Source organism: Macrotis lagotis, chromosome 1, assembly GCF_037893015.1.
Source record: "Macrotis lagotis isolate mMagLag1 chromosome 1, bilby.v1.9.chrom.fasta, whole genome shotgun sequence".
Classification (NCBI taxonomy): Eukaryota; Metazoa; Chordata; class Mammalia; order Peramelemorphia; family Peramelidae; genus Macrotis; species Macrotis lagotis.
Genome location: NC_133658.1, coordinates 728,959,970 through 728,983,835, shown reverse-complemented (window position 1 = coordinate 728,983,835; position 23,866 = coordinate 728,959,970). Strand labels below are relative to the sequence as shown.

Here is a 23,866-nt window from a genome sequence, read left to right as displayed (position 1 = left end):
ACCCAATGGAAGCAACATGATAATATGACTGAGCAGCCCTCAGTGTCCCTGGATCTTGTCCATCTAGGTGTGTGGGCTGGTCAAATTTATTCTCTATCCACTCTTTTCAGTGGTAGTCTATGTATTTGTGGGACAGTGTGCCTCAATTTCATAGGAAAGATGTTTTATTATTGCTTTTCTTAACTTGGCCTAAATTATGTCTAAGATCACTGATATAAAGTACAAAGCTTCCCCTCCATCTACAAATACTATTTCTTTGAATGACTTTGCCTTGAATTGTATCATCTGGTTGACTAGGACACATAAGCATATCAGTGAAGGCCTATGAGTAATGTGGTTTTTTTTTTTTTTTAATAAAAATGGAACCACTAAGTATCTTGAATCTAGGCTTGCCTTGGAGACCTATTACACAATTTGGGGTATAAGTGTGTATGAATGGAAGGAAGGGTGTCTAGGAAATATAAGCCTCTATGAACTTAAACATGACATCAGCCACATCCTAAGCTTCACTTTGGACAATGCTACCAACCACATATCTAAACCATTGCCCTGGAATTTAGGCCAAGTCTGTTCTTGATACTTCCCATGTGGCAGAGTAGGTAATCCAGCCAAGGCTTGACCTAACAACTTTGGATATTTGGGGCCCTAAAGTCTTTAAATTCTTATTATTGAAGTTTCCATTACACTCTCTGATTTGTTACTAGAATCATCTGGGACAAAGGTTCATATCTGCAAAAAGCAAGCATTTTATTCCAAAATTCAGGTATGTAGGCTTAAATGAAAAATTCACTTTGCTCATACAACATTAAATAAGTCTCATGTGCATAAGAAGGTCAAGAACACCATGCATTTGGAAGCAGCATTTCAATCTGCAAAAGCAATAGTCAGTGCTTTAGGGACTTCCTCTTCTCGTATTTGGGAGAGTCACAGGACATGCCAAGGGGGAGCATATTTCAAGCAGCTTAACAAGTCTATTAAACTTTCATTCACTGGATTCTTTTCTCTGTCAAACCATGTGTCTGAAACACACATAGGGCCCCATCTTATAGGCCCTTAAGACTCTAAACAGAGCTGCAGAATTTGTTCCAGTCCTCCATTTTAAACCAAAAAAAATTTTTGAATATATTCTTTAGACCCAATGAAGAATTACAAAGCAGAAACTGAAGACTAGATGTGAAAGAAATTTAAAAGAGTGAATAAATGAATAAATAAATGAATGAATGAATAAATAAATAAAAGAATGAATAAATCCATGGCTTAGGAATGGCTTCTGGGGTTCCTGCCTCCAAATATTCCATATTATATATCATCTATCACCATGATGTAAGTCTTCTTCAAACCCCACAGAAGCCACAAGTAAGAGTAATAATAATGATGGCTAATATATTTTGTTTTTATTCAGTTGCTTCAGTTAGTCAGACTCTTCATAACTCCATTTGGTATTTTCTTGCCAAAGATATTGGAGGGGTTACCATTTCCTTCTTTAGCTCATTTTACAGTTGAGGAAACTGAGGCACACAGAGTTAAGTATGTATCCTTTCCCAGGATCACACAGCTAGGAAGTATCTGAGGCCAAATTTTGACTCCAGGCCTGGAGCTCAATTCTTTGCACTATCTAGCTGCTCCAGCTAATACATGTGTGTGTGTGTGTGTGTGTGTGTGTGTGTGTGTCTGTGTGTGTGTAAATATATTAGGGAAAAAATAAATACTAAAATTCAAAAAAATAAAAATAATAAGTACCTGGTTTCTGTAATAAAAATCCCAGCTAAGTTGTTCAATGATAGCAACCTTATAAGTTATAAGGTTATAGTTTATAGGTTAGCAAGACTTTACAAGTCTGTCTGGGAACCTGGGAACCTAGATACCTTCATTCATTCATTCAGATTGATCATCTACCAAGTTCTAGGTCCTAAGTGAGAGAAAAATACATAATCTATCACTCCTAGAATTTTCCAACTCTTTCTGGAGCTTTCCTTTAGCCCTATTAAAATCTACTCTGCATTATACTTACTATGTGTGTAAATATGAATATCCATATGTAGGTATATTTATACATACATGCACATATATAATTCTTTAGGACTATGCCTTCCATATTTCAAACACCTAATAATCAGGACAGTTAATAAATTCTTGACATGTCTTAATGATTATTTCATGCTTCAAATGTTGAAGGAATTTGACAGAGAAAATTTTTCTTCTAGATGTGAGTATCACAACAGGGAAGCAGTAGCGAAGGTCACACAGCTAATAAGTATCTTAAGGTCAAATTTGAACTTAGTTCTTCCTGACTCCAGGTTGGGTGCTGTATCCATTGAAGTACGCAACTGCCCCCACTAGGAAATGTAATACCAAAAAATTCTTGATACTGAAGAGAAAAAATAAAAGCAATGTAATATTTCTTTATATGGCCTCTTAAACAATTGAGGAATTACACAGTAAGAAATGATAAAAGTGCACAGGAAGAAAAAAGAACAAAAAGGAAAAGCAGTTTTGAAAGCAAAGTGTAGAATTTAATATTTTTTTAAATCAAGGGTTATGGAGATTTATAGTTTCATACAGAATTCTGAGTATTCTGCTGTATTTTTTCTTTGATGTTTAAGAATTTAATTTTTTTAATTGACAAAGATAAAAATACTAAAAAGAGTCTGGGTGGTCAAGAGCCTTGAGATCATTTCATAGAAAGATCAAATGAAGGACCTGGGGATGTTTCTCTACACTGCCTAAAAGTCTATGAACTAGAAAAGTCATTAGAAAATATATTCTGTTTGGACCTAATGGGCCCAACTAGGAACAATGGGTGGAAGTTTCACAAAGGTAAATTTAAGATTTTATATTTGGGAAACAAACATTTTTTCCCATTATGTCTCACAATAGCATGGTGATAATCTTGAGTCCATGAAGGTTAAAGCAATTATCCCAGAAGAATACAAAGTATGACATCAGAATATGCATTTTTTTCCCATGGATCAGTTGCACAAAGTATGGAGAGATTCATTACCCATTAATAATTGGCCACTTGGTGATGAATTCTTTAACCCCAGCAACCCTTATAACAAAGATAATAAGTAAAAATGGCCTTCAATATAATGGATAGTCCATTGCAATGCCAGAAGAAATGAAGGAAATCATGCCTCTCCCCCTCATTGAGCAGATCAGATGGTGGCAAATTTGTCAGAGGATATGAACAAATTATATAGGACAGGCAAGTGTGGATGGGAAGGATAGGGATCTGCATCATTGAAGGGAATAATATCCACATCAACAAGATGACATACTTAATTTAGTATTGAAACTATAAGAAAAAAACTTCCCAACAAACAGTATCATTCAGAAGTAGATTGGGCTATCCAGGGAAATGGTGGGTTCCCCCCTTTGTTGGATATCTTCAACTGAAGGTTAGCTGATCATTTGGCAGGGTATAGTAGACATTTGTTTGGGTATGGGTTAGACTTTAGATGGCCTCTGACTTATCTCTCTCTTCCTCTCCTTCCCTCTGAGACAATCTTGCCTCAAAAATCAATCAATCTTGCCCAGGGTCACACAGTTAATCAGTACCTGAGGCTGTATTTGAACTCAAGCATTGCTAACCCACCAAGTTCAACTTGTTTGCCCCACAAAAAAAATCATGATCATATCAATTGAAACAAAAGGTCAAATACTCAGGAGTGAGGTGTCTTCTATGAGATCAATATAATTAATCAAGTATTAAATATATACTGAGCCAGATACTGTCTTAGGCTGGGGATACAGATAGAAAAATGAAGCAATCACTATATGAGAGGAGTGGTAAGGACTTGCATTCTAAGTAGCAAGCTTAGCAATTTCTTCTTTTCTTTGATCAGTAATTCTTTTTTTTAAAACTTTTATCAAAAGCAAGAAATGGAAGCTAGAGTCCAACAAGTGGGTTGAGCAGCATTTCTAAAAGTCTTAAGTTATCTTTTCAAAATACTGACTTCGGAAGAATTTTTTCCCCCAGGTTCATTAATTAAAATTAAGTGGAATAAAACTATATGATTTCAAATACCCCACAGCATTTTTAGAGTGCAATGTAGAATGAATTTTCTTTAGTAGAATGAGGAATTTGGATATTTCTGTAGGCTAGGGAAGGTATAAGCTTCCAAACCTGAGCTGAGGATCTGTGTAAATTGATAACTTGGGTGAGTGAGAGAAAAACATTATCCCTTTAACCGTCAGATAAGTTCCTCCATGTTACACCACACCTGTTCTTCCCCTCATCTGCTCAATAGAAGGGGGAAAAAGTCAGTTTATCAATTACCCCACAGACAAAAATCTTCCTTCCTGTCCTTCAGCTGCCAAAGAAGAAAAATTTTTTTATTGAAAACTTGAAGGGCGACTAGGTGGAGCAGTGGATGAAGCACCAGCCCTTGAGTCAGGAGTACCTGAGTTCAAATCCCACCTCAGACACTTAGTGATTACCTAGCTGTGTGGCCTAGGGCAAGCCACTTAATCCCATTGCCTTGCAAAAACCTAAAAAAATAAAAAATAAAAAACTTGAGAATCCTGTAAAAACATAGATGAGCAAGCCATTAACACTAACAAGAAAACCCATTCAAACAGATTAGCAGGTATCTTATGAATGGTATTACACATAATTATCTTCTGTACATATGAAATTGAGTTTATGCCTGTAAATCAGCTGTGAAAATATATTCAATCAAATGATCATAGGTATTAAAGGCCTATTTTGTCAAGCTTTCATTCTTTTGAGGGAGAAATACATATATGTATCTGTATTTATATACATACATGTGAATAAAGACAAGTCAGTTTAAAAAGGGAGATTGGGGGAAGGGGTTATCAATAAAGGTTTCCTGTCAAATATGGTATTTGAATTGAGTCTAGAAGTAAGGGATTCTACTAGGTCGAAGTGAAGAGATAGTATAATTCCTGGAATGATGGATTACCAATGAAAAGTCATGGAGATAGGAAATGAAGTCCCCTGTCAGTTTCGTTAGACTTGAAAGGTGGATTGTGGCCAAATTTCAAAGGACTTTAAAAGTCAAACGGAGGAGCCTATATGAAGTAGAGAGTGAACATATCATAACAGTTGATTTTCCTCCCCAGCCCAAATAGGAAATCACAGAAGATAAAGGGATAAATAAAGAAGGTGTTGATGTCTTATAGGAAGGGCAAAGAAGAATTTTCACTTTTAAGTCTCTTCTCAAGGAGGAAAATTTTCCTTGAAGGAATTACAGGGCAACTGGACAAAAAAAAATAAACCATGCCTCTGGTAGGCTTTAAAAAGTCAACTTTCAGGGGTGGCTAGGTGGCACAGTGGATAGAGCACCAGCCCTGCAGTCAGGAGTTCCTGAATTCAGATCCAACCTCAGACACTTCATAATTACCTAGCTGTGTGGCCTGGGGCAAGCCACTTAACCCCATTTGCCTGCAAAAATCTAAAAAAAAAATAAAATAAAGTCAACTTTCCATTCAAGTAATAAGTAACCAGCACTAAAAGCCATGACTTCTTTGGAGAAGAGAAGAATGGTAGTTCAACTCCAAAGAAGGAAGAAAAAGAATAAGCTTTTATATAGCCCATACTGCATAAGGCACTATATATTAGCACTTATTTTTTTAAACAAATATCTCATTTGATCCTCACAACTCTTCAAGGCAGATGATGCTATTATACCTATTTTACAATTGAGGGAACTAGAGCACACTGTGGGAATTCATATTAGGTTTTTATTTTTTTAATTTTTAATTCATGTAGATCTAGATTATGCCTAGTGTATTTATGGATTGCAGGCCATTAGAAAATTGTTCTGATGAACAAGAAATCTCCACATAATCAACTATATCTATTTAATCAAGGCAGCAACATATCTGGAGTTCAAATTCAGCTTCAAACTAGAATGTGGATCGTGGCATGTTCTAAATGCTTTAATCGAGGTTTGTTTGAATTTAACTCACAACCCAACTGGGAGGTAGAAAAGACAAACAATATCCTAGTTGTGTTCTAGAATTCCAGTGGAGAAATTGGAGGTGCCCTAGATGTGTCAGCAACACAGGAGAATTTTTACCTATGGTAGTTTGGTTTCTCAGGAGCTCTCTGGGGACCAAGTCTTCTCTCTAAGGAACAAAACTCAAATTCCCTTTTTTCCTCTTTCTTTTTCTTTATCACCTTTGGGCTGGGGCCAGTCTTTACAACCACCAAGACAAGTAACCTATGAGATTTTTGTAAAATGGTATTTATTTAACCAAACAATCAACTATTTGGACAGGGTAGATCCACAACTATGGTAAGCCTAGAATTTAGTTTTGGGGCTAAGTATTGTACCATGTGAATTTTGCTCAGATGCTTTAGTAAAAGATGCTTGGGGAAAACTTTGACGACTATGCTTGAGTCTCCTCAAGTCACTAAAAAGCTATATTCTCCAAGTTGTATGGCTCTCTACTCATGTATTTTGTGAACCTACTCTTCCAGCTAATAGTATGAGTAGTTGTGGAAAACAAATTCCATAGATTAGTTAGTTTGGGAGGAGTATTAATAACATAATTGCTAGCATTATATGACTATTTAATGATTACAAAGACTTGATGCTATCTCATTTGATCCTCTCAATCCCCTTGTAAATTGGTATTATTTCCTTTCTACAGAAGCGGAAATTGAGGCTGAGATGAAATAAGTTGCCCCAGGGTCACACAACTAGTGTCTGAAGCAAGATTCAAACTCAAGTGTTCCTAACTCTATCCAATGCACCAGCAAGCTGTCTGTATAGCAATAATACCTGAATCCATGAGAGCTGATCAAATTACAAGCACAATATGGAGGAATGTTTTCTGATCCCAGAACCCCTTTATATTCTTAAAAATTGAGGAGCCCAAGGCAACTAGGTGGCGTAGTGGATAGAGCACCAGCCCTGGAGTCAGGAGTATATGAGTTCAAATCACTTAGCCCCAATTGTCTTAAACAAATTAATTATTTTTTTTTTAAATTTAGGAGCCCAAAAAGTTTTTTTATATGGATTATATCTATTGATCTTTACCACATTAGATAGTAAAACTGATTTTCAAAAAATATTTATTCATTTAAAAATAGCAATAAATCTATAACATTAACATAACATTTCTATGAAAAATAACTATATTTTCAAAACAAATAAAAATGTAGTGAGAAGAATGGCATTGTTTTAAATATTTTTGCAAATTTCTTTCATGTCTGACCTAATAGAAAACTGATAGATTCTCATATCTGCTTCTGCATTCAATCTGTTGCAATATGCTGTTTTGGTTGAATTATATGAAGAAAATCCATTGAAGAATATGAAGAAAATCTGGGCTCACAAAGATGTGTAATTGGAAAAGGGAGGAGTGTTTTAAAAGGCAAATAATGTCTTAGTATTATTATGAAAATGGTTTACCCTGTGAATCCCTTGAAAGAGTCTCAGGGATTCCCAAGGGCCCAAGAATAACATTTTAAGATCCATTTGTATAGAGAAAGAAGAGAAGAATGTTTTGTTACTGTGGTTCATAAGATGCCATTTCAATAAATGTCTTTGCTTTAAGCTAATTGTGTTTCTTTGCTGGCCTGTAGGGATTCAAGCTACAGTTTTTTAAAAGCTCAAGACACAGAGTACCTTAAATCCAAAATGTTCCCCTTCTCCCTACTAGAAACCAACTAAAAAAAAAAAAAAACCTGAATAGCTGCTCCTCCAGAGGGATGCTACATCTATTTTGTTCTAGAGGTAATAATGATGTTGGGTACAAAATGATTCAAGGTTTGCAAAATGTTTTATACATGTTATCTCACTTGATCCTTGAGGGGTTAAGTAATAGTTTTACCTCCATTTTACAGAGGAAGAAACTAAGGCAGAACTCAAGTGACTTGCTCAGTGTTACACAGCTAGTAAGTTTCTGAGGAGGAAATTGAACTCAGGTTTTCTCCCTCTCATTTTAACCCACCTTGCCACCTGGAAGTAAAGAGTATTTATACTATCTGGATATTATTGTCTTCTTTGCCACCCCAGTTGGGTTGTAATTTAAATTAAAACAAATATTTATTAAAACACCTAATATAGGCAACAAAAACAAACAACAAAAAAAACCCCTTCCTTTCCAAAAAAATAAAGGGTGGCTGGCCTCCACTCTTGCTACTTCTTGACAAGTTTTTTTTTTTAATGTGTGTTATAAATCTTAAAAGTCCTACAGAAATATTAGCCATTATTACCATCATACCTTTGAGAAGTTTCTTTAGTCCCATAATATTTATCACTCTGCCATATCCCTAGAAGCTCAATAAACATTATTTGATAGTTGATTTATAAAATGAAATTGACTTCAGCTCTTGAGTCAGATTGACAAACCACACATCCACTGACCTTTCCCTTTTCTTTATCGGCTTGACCAATCGGACTCTGCCAGGATAGGAAATTAAAGCAAATTATCCCTTTCAACAGTAGGGAAGGTGTCCTTGCTTCAGTTCTAAAGACCAGCTCATCATAATATTATTAGAAAGTCATGTAGACCCTAAAGTGCTGAATAAATGTCAGATTGTGGAGTGAAACATTCTAAGTAAATATCTTATACAATTAAAATTCATTGTTGGAACTGTTCCTTTGATTTAATTTCATTTTAAGGTAAATTCACAGTTACAGAAAATAAGGGCAGCTAGGTGACTCTGTGGATAGAGCATGGGCATTGGAGTCAGAAGGATCTGAGTTTAAATCCAGTCTCAGATACTTACTAATTGTATGATCCTGGACAAGTCACTTAACTGCAAATGACTCCCCCACCTATAAAAAGAAAAAAAAAGAAAATGATGAGCAGAACCAAGTTCGAACACATTTTCTGGTTTCCAAATCTAAACAAAGCAGTGTTTTTTTTAACAATTATTTAGTAGGCAAAGCAATAAAAATTAAACAAAATTAAAACTTTTTAGAATTCACTATGATAACCTGCACAGTCCCTGCCTTCAAAAAACTTATAATTTAACTAGTGAGATGGCCTAGAGAATACTTAACTCATAACTAAGTAACAAGCACTTACTTAAATTCCTTGCTATTTGTTGAGTCAGTCTTACTCACTGTGACTCCATTTTCTCAGCAGACATAATGGAGTGGTTTACCATTTCCTTCTCCAGTTCATTTTACAGATGAGGAAACTGAGGCAACCAGGGTGAAGTGACTTGCCCGAGGTCACACAGCTTTGAGTCTGAAGCCAGATTTGAATTCAGGAGATGGCCTGGAGCTCTATCCACTGAATCACCTAGCTGCCTTTTTAAATTCCTACTATGTATCAAATGAGCTAGGTATAAACACAAAAATAAAGTATCAAGGAAGGAGCTAGATGGCACAGTGGGTAAAGTACTAGAGTCTGGAGTCAAGAAGACCCAAGTTCAAATCCAGATTCAGATACTTATAAGCAGCGTGACCTCGGGCAAGTTACTTCACCCTGCTTGCCTCAGTTTCTCCATGAGTAAACTAGGGATGGGATGATAATAATAGAACCTACTTCTCAAAGTTGTTGTAAGGATCAAATGAAATGACATTTGTAAAGTATTTAGGACAATGCCTCTCAGTTTTATAGGACTTTGCAAACCTCAAAATACTACATAAATGTTATTATAAATTATAAAATTATTAAGTCCTATCTTTAAGAGATTTGTACTGGAGGAGATATATATATATATACATACAAACGTATATAAAATAAATTATAATTTTTTTAGGGAGTGGGACTATAAAGGAACAGGAAATGCTTCAAGTAGATTCTACATTGTAGAAAAATAGTGTTTTGCATGAAACTAGAGGTTTTAAGGAGAGCATTTCAGACATCAGGAAGGCTCCAGAGCAAAGACAAAGAAGAGAGTGGAAAACCTATGTGAAGGACTCAGCAAGATAATGAGTAGACTAAACCAAAGAATGTATAAAAGGTAGTAATATATAAAACAACCTAACCAGTGGGCAGCTTGGTAGTACTGTAGATACAGAGCAGGCCTAGACTTAGGAAGACATCCTTGTGACTTCAAATCTGCCCTTAGGGGGCAACTAGGTACAGTGGATAGAGCACCACCCAACCTGGAGTCAGAAGGACCCAAGTTCAAGTTCAGTCTCAGTCACTTAATAATTGTCTAGCTGTGTGAGCTTGGGCAAGTCACTCTTAACCCCACTGCCTTAAATAAATAAAACTAAAAAAGAAAATCTGGCCTCAGATATTTACTAGCTGTGTGACCCTGGGCAAGTCTCTTCACCCTGCTTGCCTCAGTTGCTTCATCTATGAAATGAACTGCAGAAGAAAATATTGACCCACTCTAGTATCTTTACCAAGAAAATTCCAAATGGGGTCACCAAGAATTGAATAAAACTGAAAACTACTGAACAGCAACAAACAGGTCTCGAAAGATAGGTTGGAGCCAGGCTCCAAATAATTTTAAGAGACAGGAATTTATAAGCTCCATGGGGCAACAGAGAATCAGTGGGATTTATTGGAAGTGGGGGTAAAATGGTTAGATCTGCTCTTTAGAAAAATCACTTTAGCAACTATGTGGAAGACAGATTGCTTTGGCAAGAGCATCTAAGCAAGGAAACCAATCAGAAGACTCCTGGAGAAAGGTAATGAGGGCTTGAACTAGAAAGGTGATCCTCTGAGTAGATAGTGATGGATGATGATACCATTTTAGGATTTTCAAGACACTTCCCATATTGTCACTTTCCATGTTTGGTCATTTTTTTCAGTCACATACATGACCCTTTGTGACCCCTATCGATTGTCTAGGTAGAACCAAACATGGGGTGTTGTTGTTCAGTCTTAATTTTTTTATAACTGCATTTTTCTTAGCAGAAATAATAGAGTAGTCAGACATTTCGTTCTCCAGTTCATTTTACAGTTGAGGGAACTAAGGCAAATAGAGTGAAAAGAGTTGCCAGAGTCACACAGTAGGTAAATCTGAGGTTGGATTTAAACACAAGAAGATGAGTCTTCCTGACTCTAATCCAGTACTCTATCCACTCTGCCATTGAACTTTCCACATGTTATCTCATTTTATCCACAGAACAAGTTTGTGAGATTGATACTGTGATTATCCCCCTTCTACAGAAGAGGAAATTGAGGCTTAAAGAGGTTATTTGACAGGGTCACACAGTTAAAAAGTGTCAGCTTCAAAATCATGTTTTCTGAAATCCACACACATAGCATACTATCCACCCAGAGGAGAAACAAGGGGGCGGGTGACAGAGAGACTTTGGAAATAGAATCAATTTGATGGTGGGGGTGCCATGAGAGAGGAGGGGGTGAGCATGATTCCAAGTTTGGAAACTAGGTCAATGGAAATGTGATCTTGTCTTCAACAAAGAGAAGGAAGTTTGGGATTGAAAAGAATGAATTCTGATTTTGAGAAAGCTAAGGGATATACAGCTCAAGAGATCCCACAGCTTAGGAGAAAAACTAGGACCAAATAGTTCTAGAAATCACCTACAAAGAAGGAAATGATAAAGTCACCAATAGATTGAGAAGAGGAGGCTTGAAGGTAGTCACACACAATGCAATATAGAAGACAACCCAACAAAGGCAATCAAGAAACTCAAGAGTGCCGCACAATAAAAAGATCATCAGATATGGCAATTAAGAATTCAATGGCAATTTCTGGAAGAACAGGTTCAATGGAGTGATGAAGCCAAAAGTCAGACTGTAAAGAATTTATATTGAGTGAATTGAGATGAAGGGGAGGCTGAAGTGTAGAAAGATTTTTGTAGTTGGACTAGGAAATTGAGGAGAAATATGGAATGATAGCTTGAGGAAATGAATAGAGCCAAGTGAGGATGGAGGCTGGAAGAAACCTGGGTGTATTTATAAAAAAGGGAAAGAATTGAAGATTAAAGGAGGAAGAGACCACTGGATGAGACGGATAGGGCTATGATGAAGGGGTCTGTATAAAGACTTGCCAATTTAAGAAAGATTCCAAGATCTTTTTGTTCTAAGAGATTCTTGTTGGGAAAGGCTGCCTATACCTGGGGTAAATCATGGGAAGGCATCATTTGATGGTATTTGAAAATCAGAGATTGAGAAAGATCTATTTATTAGGGTACATGAAAAATAATAAAGGATTTGGTTTGATTTTTTTTTTCTCTTAATGTACTTTAATTGTCTGATATGAAGGTAGAGATCTGGGCCTTTGTGATGCCCAAACATGGAACCATCCTCTCAGCAAATATCATCATCATTTCTATTAACACTTTTAAGGAACCAGAGGAAACTAAGACAACTAGAAGTGGGAGTGACTTACTCAGGATCAAACAACTAGAAAATGCGTGTGGCTGGATTTCAACTCAGGTCTTCCTAAAGGTGACTAACCCTGAAGGGCAAAGCCCAGTGATGCTTTAACAGTGAGACAATACTACTGTTAAAAATGAACTTATAATATGGAAAAATATTAAACACATTTGTATATGTACAACTTTTACCAGATTTTTTGCTGTCATGGGGAGGGAGGAAGAAAGGGAAGGGGGTAGAAAACTGTGGAACTCATAAATTTGCAAATGGATGAATGTTGAAAACTATGCATGTAATTGAAAAAAATGAAAAATAAAAACTCCCAAAAAATTAATATTAATTTTTAAAAAAAATGAACTTGTATGATAAGAACAGACACAATAAAGGGTTTTACTCTTTTCTGGGTTCTGATCTTAACAAGAGATCAAAGGTTTTCCGATCATTAGAGAAAGTTACATGATGAAGCTAAAGTTCTGGACAGGAAGTCAATTAAGTTCTGATTTCAAAACCATCCTAACAACTGTGACCCTAAGCAGGTCTCCAACCCTACCTCAGTTTCTGCATTTGTAAAATGGGCATCATAACAGTACCTATCTCTCAAGGGATGTGGTGAGGATCTAATGAGATAATATTTGTAAAGTGTTTAGCATAGTTCCTGGTACATTTTTTGGTTCTGTTGCACCTAATAGTTGAGCTTTATTGGCAAAGTACTGGAGTGGTTTTACCAGTTCCTTCTCCAGTTCTCCAGAATCACAACATTAGGGTCTGAGGTCATATCTGAACTCAGATCTTTCAGTCCCAGGATTCATTCACTGGCTCACCTAAGCTATTCCAGGACCTACATAGTAAGTGCCCAATCAATGCTTATTCCCTCTCCTCTCTACTAAAAGACTAAAAAGGCCATTAGTCTTGTGTCCACTGTATTTACTGGAGACCAGAGATCACTGATACTACAGGCAGTAATTATGTTGAAGGACTATCTCATCCAGTTGGAGGAGTTGTAGCCCAGCATACACACATGCTATAGTGTTGACCTAATTAACACATTCCCTGATTGTCTTAACTGACAAGGCTCTTCTCGACAAAACATTGCCCAGCGCTGCTTTTTCCCTTTCCTGCACTGTTAAAACAAGTCAAGAATAGATGATTCATCAAATCTTTCTGTTGTGAAGCATAAAGAAGCCATCAAATTCATTAAGTAGTTGATAGGGGTGGAGCAAAGGGAGTTAAGGCTAAGGGAGGAAAGGTAACTTTTTACAAAGGGGAAAAAGAGACAGCCAGATCAAACCCATCTTCCAGAGGGGAGAGATGGAACTTAAAAAAGATAATCATACAATCACTCCCTTAATTACTTTGTTATAGTGAGAACTTCTGGTAAGAGAAAAATAAATAATCGGGGAAAAGGGGAACGAGATATAATTAAATGGAATTCCGGTCTACACTCCTGCAAATATGTAAAGTTGGCTCTACTCTTTTAAAAAAAAGGTCTTGCGGATTAATCTGCTTTCCCGAGAAGTTAAAGCCACGAGGTTTCTCCAATCACATATTTAGTTGCTTCTCTAGACTTTGCAACGGGGAACCCACCCGGCCAGGGGGTCAGAAGTCTTGCACTTTTAACTAGTGCTTTTCATAATAGGCAATCGATCGGGCAAATTATTCAACTTAACATTCATTAAGCACCTACTTTATGCATTGCAAAGCTCTAGTCAAAACACGGGTGCCCTATAACCCAGTATCCTCCCTCCCTTCTTTAAATCCCTTAGGACACAGGAAATCAGTGTTTAAAATCAGCCTAGTGTGACCCTTTGCCCCGTGTCCCATATTAAGTCTCTCTTTTTAGTGGGAAAGCTCAAAACGAAAGTCTTGAAGTCAAATCTTAATTTCTGCTCCTTTCAAGGAACCAGAGCACTGTCCAAGTTTCCCTTCTTCCTTAAATATGACCCCAAAATACCCAATAAAAATAAAAAACCGACTCTTCTACTCGCCGTCTTCTTTCAGAACAAAGGGCATGTTTATTCCGCAGTTTGGGGAAAGATGTTCTGTAGAATAACAGGGAGGGGAATATGCATCTAGGCCAAAAGTTGACTATCAGCTTCTAAGGACCCAGGTCTGGGTAGGTTCGTTTTCTCCCCTACCCGGTTCTCTAGAGAGGAGCCCAAGTCCGAGCCAACACACCACCGCGGCTACCTCCCGCACCAAACACCCCGTCCGTGCATCGGAGAGGTTACAAAGTAACTCCGCCAAGCCAGACAAAGAGAGCCGGCAGGGACTGTCCGGATGCGCGGTCCCTAGGACTTCGGCTGTTCTTACCAGGAAAAAGCCTTCAACGCCTGGTTACATTTTTCACCTCTGGGTAACCAGTTGGAGCCAGAGGTCCACCACCTCCAGTGCACCCCTTCGGCCTGCCCATGCCGGGTTAATGCCAGGCCAAGAAGGAAAAGGGCATGCCGCTTTAATTAAAGTCACAACACTCCACTCCATTAGCCGCATTCCTAGCATTTTCCTTCTAACTGTGGGATGGGAGAGGGAGTGGCCCCTCCCCTCCCCGAGGGGCAGGCAAGCCTGGGCCCAGGGCCCTTCCCAGCTGGGAGGTGTGGGGGCGAGCTGCCTTTCTGCCCACTTTAGTCCTTAATGGTCCAGGTATGGGGCGGGTGGGAGTTAGCGCGTGGCTCCTTCTGCCCTGGGAGAGGAAGGGGGGCCGGGGGAAGTCCACCCTCAGCTCCCAGGAAGTCTTACTATCGATTTTGTTATAAATGCGAACTTAAAAAAAAAAATCCCCCCTTGTGCACCTTTGGCGGGTGATTAGTTAATGATTGCTGAGGCGGGCCGAGCCTCCCCGCATGACTGGCGCATGTGACGGTTGCCGCCTGTAGTTGATACTTGTTAAAAGGAACAAGCTTATTACAATTGTAACAAAAAAATTAAAAGCATGGATAACTTGTGGGTGCAATATGATTCCCCTGCAAATTAAACAACGAACTCTCGCATTTGTCATCGGCCCGGGGGCATCCTAAAGCTTCTCTTTTCAGTAGCTGGGCAGCCAGTTGTTTTCTAATGTCCATAAAACAGATCCAATTATGTTTATGAGTGGGAAATGTTATTTTCCATTTGAAGCAAGTGTGAGGGTTCTTGGAACTAGGGTCACAGGACTTTTTTCGAGGCTTCATTCGGTTTTCTCAGAACCAAGCACCCGTTACAAATACAAGAAAAAAAGCCATTTTCTAAGAAACCACTTTTCTGTCTGTTATCAATAGGGGGATAGGCACTAAACATGAGGTTTTGTAGGATTCATCAGGCACCTTCTTGGGAAGGTAAAGCTAGGCTCTTTCTCTACTAACCTACTTGGCCCACCCACCACATTTCAGAGGTGGAACTAGAACCCAATTCTCTATCCACTATATTATGCTGACTTTCATGTTGATGACGATAAGGATCAGGACAACAGGCAACAAGGTGTGGTTGCTACCAGAGGTGGGGGGGAAAGAGAGAGACTGACTCAGGAAATTCCTCTAGTGACATTTTAGGGATACTAGTAGAATACTAAGGCTATCTCCCCTTGTCTCTTAATCCTGCTATGCTTCTGGGTCATCTTCCTTCCCCCCCACCCTCCATTAAATATTTGTGATAACTTGTTTGGAACCGTTGTGTATGGGAAACATCAATAAATTATCTTCACCTGGTATCCTTAAACATCAGAGTCTTGTTCTACTAAGTGCCATGGGAATGGGAGTAGATTAGAGACTGGAAAAGTATTTTTTCACTGGTGTTTTGGGGAATAAACAGAGCACTTGGAGATCTTGAGGGAGAAATTTGTCTCCGTTGTCTTGTCTCCTGCCCCTCCAATGCTGGCCTGGGAAAGATAAGGGAGTCCAGAAGAGGGATTCTACAATAACCTTTTAAATCATCAAATATCAAATATGCTGGGTGGCAGAGAATAGAGGGCTAGGCCTAGAATCAGGAAGACCTGAGTTCAGATCAGACCAGAGAAACTAACTAGCTATGTGACCCTAGCCAAGTTGTATAACCTCTCTATTGGCCTCAGTTTCCTCACCTGTAAAATGAAAGAAAGAGCCAAATTGATAATTTGCAGACTCTTATCCCAAGGGGTTTATGAACATATATGATAATTATTTTACTTCTCAAAAGTCCAGTAAGGTCTCTATTAGTCTTTGTAAGGGCTGCCTAACACCCACCTACTACTTCCAGATGCTAGGAAAGCATAGAACATAATTACTTTCTCCTACTTCTCTTCTAAGGGTATGTTTTTTCCATATTTGACTCCCATGGGGTTTTCTCAGCAAAGATAATGGAGTGGTCTGCCATTTCTATATCTAGTATGTCTCCATTTTGTAGTTGAGGAACTATGGCAAATAGGGGTTAAGTGATTTCCCCAGGGTAACTCTGTGTGAAGTCACATTTGAACTCGGGTCTTCCTGATTCCAAGCACAGTGTTCTATTCACTGAGCCATAGCACTACCATTTATTCTCCTATTCCTAAGAAGAAATTAAATTTTTATGATCCAAGAGTCCCCAAATTGGAGGAGAACAGAGACCACCAAAGATGACAACACTGAACTTTTTAAAGGTTTTCCCCTGTGACCAAGTCCCTTTCTTTTCAGGAATGAATCTCCCTGTTGGAAGTAGACTAAGCCAGTCTTGAAGACAGTAGGAAGAAATGAATTCTAACCCAGAAGTAGAGCCACAATTCTGTATAATAAAAAAAAGTACTGTGGTCTTACACTTATTTTGACTCTTGGCCTAGTCTAGCTGTGTGATCCTAGGCCAAGTAATTAACCTCTCTGGGTCTGTTTCCTCATCTGTAAAATGAAGATAATAATGCTTGATTGCCCACATCACAGGATAGGTGAGTGGAAAGTATTTAATATATAAATACATGCTATTTTTATTTCATGAAATTCAGGTCTATTCTAGACCAGTAAGTATTTGACAGAGGATAGATGCTTAGGTCAAAAAGATCCAAGTTTGAATCCTGCCTCAGTCATTCAAACCTTCCATTTCTTCATGGGGAAAATAATAGAATCTACCTTGCTTTGAAAATTCAAGTGAGGGGCAGTTAGGTGGCGTAGTGGATAAAGCACCGGCCTTGGAGTCAGGAGTACCTGGGTTGAAATCCGGTCTCAGACACTTAATAATTGCCTAGCTGTGTGGCCTTGGGCAAGCCACTTAACCCCATTTGCCTTGCAAAAAAAAAAAAAATCAAGTGAAATAATAACCAGTCAATAAACATTTCTTAAATTAAGTGAGGGAGAAAAAAGATGTTTTAGGGTTCTTGAATGTGACCCAGAGGTATTTAGGGACAAAAAAACGGTTTATTCACATATTGCTATTATTAAACAATAACTCAAAGCATAAAGTAAACAAGTAAAACATAAAGAGAGAAAATTTGAACAAATATATTGCAACTGGGCTGATCCTGGGGGATAAGCAGCAGCTCAATGGGGAAAAGGCCAGGATTTATATGGGTACTGTTCTGGGAAAGAAATAAAGGAAGTGTTAGGATGGTACTAGGGGATTAAGGAAAGGGTACACAATATCCTGTAGGGTCAACTTAGTGTCAATTTAGTATTTTCAATTAGTTTCTGTGAGATAGACAGTGAATTTCAAGTAGTTTCAATTCCTTTGAACAATGGAATGAGAGTCAAAGTTAATAAAAGAGCAGCACATTAAGAGATGAGGTAATCAGGGATATATAGAAGAGAAATATAGCTCAAAGGGCAGCTAGGTGGTGAAGTGGTTAAAGCACTGGCCTTGAAAGCAGGAGGACCTGAGTTCAAATTTGACCTCAGACACTTGATACTTACTGTTCACCCATGAATAAGTCATTTAATCCTGATTGCCTAGAATGCAAGTTCATCACCAGTCATCCTGATTCATATCTGGCCCCTGAACCTAGATGGCTCTATAAGAGAAAGTGAGGCTGGTGACTTAGCATAGCACCCTCTCACTCAAATCCAATTCATGTGCTTGTTGTGGCATCACCTCCCTGATGTCATGGTCTTCTTGGAAAATGAAGGACAAAGAACGAACAACAAAGATCAGAGAGATGAGCTAAGTAAGGACTATGGATAAGGGACAGTAGCTCAAAGTTTTAATCCTTTCAGGCTAGGACAAGTATTTATTATTTTGTTGAAAGGGATTTGTCTTATGCCAGGAAGCAGGGATTTTAAGAAGTCCTTACCAACCACCCAGGGATTGGTTCAGTGACCTTGTCACTAAAGATAGAAAAAGGGGTTGGGATGGCTAGGTGTCGTGGGATAAAGCACCAGCCTTGGAGTCAGGAGTACCTGGGTTCAAATCCTAAAAAAAAAAAGAAAAGAAAAAGAAAAACTGGAAACTCATTATCTAATGGGGGAGGGGGAATTTTACAAACTTATATATACAAAGTAAGGATATATAGGAAATCATTTACTAAAGGAAAGCACTGGAATTAAGAGAAATTTAAAGCTCTGTAGCTAGCATCATCATCATCATCATTATTATTATTATTCACTACAAAGATTTTTTTACCTTGTAGAACAGTTAATTGAACACTAGGGACAGTGAAGGCAGGAAGAGTTCTGTTTTCTGTTGGATGCAGCCTCAGAGTTCTCTCCTTCCTCTGCTCTGGGAAAATTGACCTCCCTGGCTTCCTTTAAGTCCCAACTCCTACAAGAAATCTTTCCCAATCCCTCTTACTTTTTAGTGTCATCCCTCCTTTAATCATTTCCTATTTATCCTGTAAATAACTTGCTTTGCATATATTTGTTGTTATGCTGTCTCCTCAATTACCATATTTTCCCATGTAAAAGACACACCCTTTTCCAAAAAATTTGGGATCTAAAAACTGGGAGTGTCTTATACAGTGGTTGTAGATTTTTTTTACTTTCATTTCCTGTCTCCCCCCCCCCCCCCCCCGCACTTATTGTCTTTGTGCTCATTGTTTCACATTTATTGCTAGTATATTAGGTTATGTTTTGCCAAGTTCAGCCTAGAAATGACTCAGAAAAGATTTTTGTAGTGCTGAATGCAAGTGTAAGGTGATCCAGCTTGCAAAAGTGAGTGGAAATCGTGATGTTGAACATCAGTTTGGTCCTCCTCCAACTGAGAAAACACTGGCTACAGGAAGAAGAAACCCTCCTGAAAACACTCCAACAGAAGGAGGTCATGAGAGGCAAGTCAGCCAAATGGCCTGATTTAGAGAGGAATTGAAGAGATGGATTGAAGAGCAAAGGACCATTGGAATTCCTGTATCCACAAAGATGGTTCAGCATGAAGCCAGAAGAATTGCTGATGAAAAAGAAGGGACTGATTTCAAAGGACCCGCCTGGTGCTTCAGACTCAAGAAACAGAATGGACTAAGCCTACATTCACACACCAGACCTGCCCAAAAAGATGCCTGAAAGCTATTGAGTAGAAGGATTGAATTTCATGATGAATAAAACTTGAGTTCAATAACTTTATATAATACTTTTTTTTTCAAATTTCAGACCCAAAGTTTAAGCTATGTCTTATACATGGGGAAATACAGTATTCTATAAACTCCTTGAGCCTAGGAACTTTTTGCCTCTTTTTTGCATAGTGCCCAGCACATTGAAGGATGTTAATTAACCTTTATTGATTGACTGATTGATTGATTAAATGGTACTTCTGCCTCTTCATCCTATGGTGAGGAAATCACTTTGGGAAATGTAAATTACTGGAGAAACATGGGTAATTTTTTTTCCTTAGAGAAAGGGATGACTTTTCTGGGTTTTTTTCCTTTTTCTAAGGCAATGGGGTTAAGTGACTTGCCCAAGGTCACACAGCTAGGTAATTGTTAAGTGTCTGAGACTGGATTTCAACTGCAGTCCTCCTGACTCCAGGGCCAGTGCTCTATCTACTGTGCCACCTAGCTGCCCCAAAAGCTGACCTTTCAATTATTACTAGAAAATATCAGCTGTTCTCATTTCTGATTCCACAGGTGTGGGAAAAAACAAAAACAAAAAACCTTTTCCTTGAAAAGCCCCAGGCAGCATTGAATAAAAATATAGCCATGCTACAAAGCAACTCATTCCAAAGTGATTGCTCCATTGGCTGGTGACTCAAGTGCTTACTACCCCAACACCTTCTGTCAGGAAACTTCACAGCCTCCAATTTCTCCCATTTTTTGAATCTTCATTGTCTGGCCTTTGGAATATATTGAAAACAACTTTCCACATTCCAGCTATGATTAAGGAATCCAGATATTGTTTTTATTCCCAAGAGAGGGAATGCTAATTCTTCATTAACACTAACAGAAATTAAACCTATCTTTGGTCAGCTCAGCTAGCTAATGGCTATTTTCTGAGTCTCCCTCCATATGTCTTCCTTCAAGTCTCAGCTAAAATTTCATCTTCTAGAAAAAGCTTTGCTGATCCCCTTTAATACTCATACCTTTCCTCAGGTAATTATCTCTAATTTATACTGTCTATAAGCTTTTTTGAAGTTGTTTGAAGATTGTCTCCTGCATTGAACTGTGACCTCCAGAGGGCAGGGACGTGTGTGTGTGTGTATGTGTGTGTATGTGTGTATATGCATGTGCGTATTCATTTTTCAGTTGTTTCCAACTCTTTTAAGTTTGGGTTTTCTTGGCATAGATACAGGACAGGTTTGGCATTTACTTCTCCAGATTATGTTGATGAGGAAACTCAGACAGATTCTGAGACCAGATTTGAACTCAAGAAGAGGAGTCTTTCTGAGTAGTACTGAAAAAATACTTGCTGACTTACAGAATAAGAATTGAGAGTGAAGTTGGGAAGAGTTCAGAATCAAGATATTGAACTTTTTTTTAGATTTTTTTTTTCCAAGGCAATGGGGTTAAGTGGCTTGCCCAAGGCTACACAGCTAGGTAATTATTAAATGTCTGAGGCTGGATTTGAACTCAGGTACTCCTGACTCCAAGGGCGGTGCTCTATCCACTGTGCCACCTAGCCGCCCCAAGATATTGAATTCTTAAAAGAGTTTTCAATTGGATAACAGTTTACAGGACAAACCAAAGAAGAGTTTTCCTAAGCCTCACTACCTAGCTTGTTTAGCAGCTGTAACAAGTTCTAACCATTGCTCTAATAGCAAACTCCACCATGGACCTCTAACAATGCAGTTCACCTACTAAAATGTCCAGGAGGAAAAAGTGGTTCACACTCTTGGATATTAAATCATAATAAACCAAATGGGGGCTGCAGTGTGGAACTCTTAGAAGAAAATGTAATTGGGGGTGGGGGTAGATAACATAGGATAGTTGTTCTTTGATACCAAGGTTTCAGCCTATGACTTTTTATGGAACTGTATTCCTTTTCCCAAACTACCTATACTCCATTTTTTAACTTGTCATATGGTGCAGGGAAAAGAAGGTTGGATTTAGAGTCACATAGACCTAAATTTAAATTCTGTTTCTGCTACTTATTATGTGACCCTAGACAAATCCTCATCTATTAAATGAAGGGTTTGTACTCTAAGATGCCCTCCCCCAAGCTCTCTTCTGGTTTAAATCTGTAATCTTATGATCCTAATTTCTCATGTATCTCTAAGAGATAAATAGTAACTGTCTTCTGTTTACTGAAACAGACTAGGGGCAGCTAGGTAGTGTAGTGGATAAAGCACCAGCCTTGGAGTCAGGAGTACCTGGGTTCAAATCCTGTCTCAGACACTCACACACTTAGCTGTGTGGCCTTGGGAAAGCCTCTTAACCCCATTTGCCTTGCAAAAACATAAAAAAAAAAAAGAAGTCATGATAATTTTTAAGTTTAAAAAAGAGAAACAGAATTTTTAAAAAAGAGAAAATTGTGCATAGTTTCACATAGTTGTCTTTTTGATTAGACTATGTTATGGAAATACTTGTTTTATTCCATAAATTAAAAATAAAAGAATAAAAAAATTCTTTAAAAAAGAATAGAATTGGTATTTCCTGGCAAGCCTTTCTCTTAAAATTTGTGCCATTACAGATAACAAATTAGTCTAGTAATGGGTCTCAAAAAAAACAGAAACATAACTCTATATTGTATTATTGCTAACTAGTCAGTATTGCTATAATGCTTAATTGTTGGGGCTTTTTTTCTCTTGAAAATGCTTGAATTTGTCCCAACAGAATTGATATATATGCATTAGGGAACAATTTGTTACTTATATAATAATCTTACATATTTATAATGTGTTCTATTATGTACATATATGATATAAATAATATATATGCAATAAAAGTATAATATAAAATATATAGATACATAATCTTTCACCTAGGTAAGACTTCCCAAGATATATTCCCTAGGGTGAGTCTTAGAAATGGAATGCTGGACTGGAGAGTGTGCCATCTTTCTGACCCAGAATACCAATTTAATAGATTCCTAGAACTACATAGCACCTTAGAGGTCATCCATTTCAACCCATACTTAAAGCAGCATTCCCCTCTACAATTTCCAGCCCCCACTTGAAGACTTACATTAATGAAGAACTTGCTGCCTTCTAAGACCCATTCCACTTTTAAAGGGCTCACATTTTTAATGATGTTTTTCCTCAAGTTGAGCTTAAATCTGCCTCCCTATAACTTCTGCCCCATTCTGTTCAGGTTATGCCCACTGGTGTTAAGCAAAACAATTCTAATCCTTCTGCCAATTAAGTATGTCAAGATCACTATTTCTTTTTTTCCAATCCTTCTAAGGCAGGGTTAGGAGCAATCTCATTATTCTGGACACAGAATCTCAGAGTAAGAAGAGATTTCAAAGATCATCTAATCCAACCCACACCAGAACATGAATACTCCCTACAATACCCCTCACAATTAATGATCTAACTACCACAGACATAATAGAGAACTCAATCTCTTTCCCATTCTATTTATGGACAACTCTAATTCTTACAAAAGTTTTCCCTTCCTCCACCTAAAATCTATCTTCTTTCGTTCCTTGAGCTTGTCCTTCTCCTTCCTAAAATGTTGTCTAACATTAAATACAATCTTACTAGATATGATGTAAACAAGGCAGCATACAATGGAAGGATTACCCTTTTTGTTCTCAGTGAATGTTCTTGTTTCTGCAGTGTGGTGTCTTCTTTTGAAAGTTAAAATTTGCTACTCTTAACAAAGCAATTTAAGTAGAATAAATCACTGTTTATCGGGGTGGCTAGATGGTGCAGTGGATAGAAGAGCACTGGCCCTGGAGTCAGGGGTACCTGAGTTCAAATCCGGCCTCAGACACTTAATAATTAGCTAGTTGTGTGGCCTTGGGGAAGCCACTTAATCCCATTTGCCTTGCAAAAATCTAAAAAAAAAAAAAAAATCCCTGTTTAGCATGTTAATATTTCTTATACTATAACTACTAGGGTATCTGTGTCATTATTGCTTTTTAACAGCATCTGACAGGAATGGTTTGGCTGGAACTCTATTTCTCAAGTACTGAGTACTTCAGATCATTTGTACTCAAAAAAGCAATTAGTGGTCTCCATGCAAGTAGAAAACAATACCCAAAAAAAGCTTAGTCCCTAAACTTTCAAACTCACAAAAGTAGCCAAAAATAAGATTTTAAACATATACAGAAAACTACTTTTCCTACAATATTCTTTTCATTATTTAGGTCCACCTACTTCTCCCAACACCAGGTTTTTCTGTGAACAAATCTCAAAA

The 23,866-nt window shown here is 37.9% G+C and overlaps 1 protein-coding gene across 4 annotated transcripts in view; it reads right to left on the bottom strand.

Moving 5' to 3' along the window:
- KATNAL1 (katanin catalytic subunit A1 like 1) overlaps nucleotides 1-23,866 on the bottom strand; it is a 264,986-nt gene that overhangs the window by 215,632 nt on the left and 25,488 nt on the right. For 2 of the 4 annotated variants that reach the window (XM_074216118.1, XM_074216117.1), the window contains exon 2: nucleotides 8,711-8,759. The gene's annotated coding sequence lies outside the window, so the exon portion shown is untranslated. Of the gene's footprint in view, nucleotides 1-8,710; nucleotides 8,760-14,544; nucleotides 14,974-18,762; nucleotides 19,102-23,866 lie in introns of those variants that run through there. The other 2 variants (XM_074216119.1, XM_074216115.1) reach the window with 2 other exon arrangements.